This window comes from Bison bison, unplaced genomic scaffold (genome assembly GCF_000754665.1).
Source record: "Bison bison bison isolate TAMUID 2011002044 unplaced genomic scaffold, Bison_UMD1.0 scf7180017864372, whole genome shotgun sequence".
Lineage (NCBI taxonomy): Eukaryota > Metazoa > Chordata > Mammalia > Artiodactyla > Bovidae > Bison > Bison bison.
In genome coordinates this window covers 3832827-3834144 of record NW_011494944.1, presented here as the reverse complement: position 1 = coordinate 3834144, position 1318 = coordinate 3832827, and positions in this window count along the sequence as shown.

Genomic DNA, 1318 nt, shown 5'->3' with positions numbered 1-1318 from the left:
GAATTGATGCTTTTGAACTGTGGTGTTGGAGAAGACTCTTGAGAGTCCCTTGGACTGCAAGGAGATCCAATCAGTCCATTCTAAAGGAGATCAATCCTGGGTGTTCGTTGGAAGAACTGATGCTGAAGCTGAAACGCCAATACTTTGGCCACCTCATGTGAAGAGTTGACTCATTGGAAAAGACTCTGATGCTGGGAGGGATTGGGGGCAGGAGGAGAAGGGGATGACAGAGGATGAGATGGCTGAATGGCATCCCCGACTCGATGGACATGAGTTTGAGTGAACTCCGGGAGTTAGTGATGGACAGGGAGGCCTGGCGTGCTGTGATTCATGGGGTTGCAGAGTTGGACACGATTGAGCGACTGAGCTGAACTGATTTGTATTTGTATTCTGTTTTTGTATTTTTCTGTTTCTGCCTTTAGTCGCTGCTTTCATGTGGAAAGCAGCTTTCATGCTTTCTTTCATAGCGATGATGTGGCTTGTGACCTTTTTATATGTCTTTCCAACTTCTCAAACCGTGGAATTGTGGAGCAGGGATAGGGACTCATTTTGGAGTGTCAAAAGTCCTGACTTGCAAGGCTTGGAGGAGCCATGTCCTCTTAAAGTGCTCTAGGCTAGGTTGCTGAAGAAGGACTCGGGCTCCACAAGATGTCAGTGACACCCTTCTGGCTCAGTCTGAGCAGAATCAGAAAATGAAAAATGAGATCAGGAAAAGTTAAAATAAAATTTTCAGTCTTGAATTACTACATGGGGTTGGGAACTTCATCTTTAGATTGCTTGCCTTGTGAATTCAGTTCTCTGAAGGATGTAAGAAAAGTCATTTATTTTATACTTGTGTAGCTTTCTTGGCTTTTGTTTTGAGAATGGGGGTTTGGCTTTCAAACCCTTTACATGTTGGAGCTAAAACAGGAAGTATGATTTTTATATTATCCAAATGTTATCTTTCCTGTAAACATAGTAAAGAAAGAAGCAGTGGGCAGAGTAGATAGTTACAGCAGTCCTCTCAGATGTATTCTCGATAAAATTTTTGTAAAGACTAGATTCAGGAATTAGGTGGATAATAAGGCTTCTGCTTATAGGTAAAATAGAGTAGGTTACAGAAAGCCATGGCTTCCACTATAATAATTAGAAAAAGCCAGAAAAAGTTAATCAAGATTATATTTTAGTCATATCAGAGTACTGTAGAGCACTGAAAACAAGGTAAACTGAAGTCTATTAATACATTATAAATAATGCTTCCAATATCTAGTTACTGATAAATACTTGTGCCTTTGGGGGACATTGCCAATTCTGGGGTTAAGACTGACCTTAGTGTGGC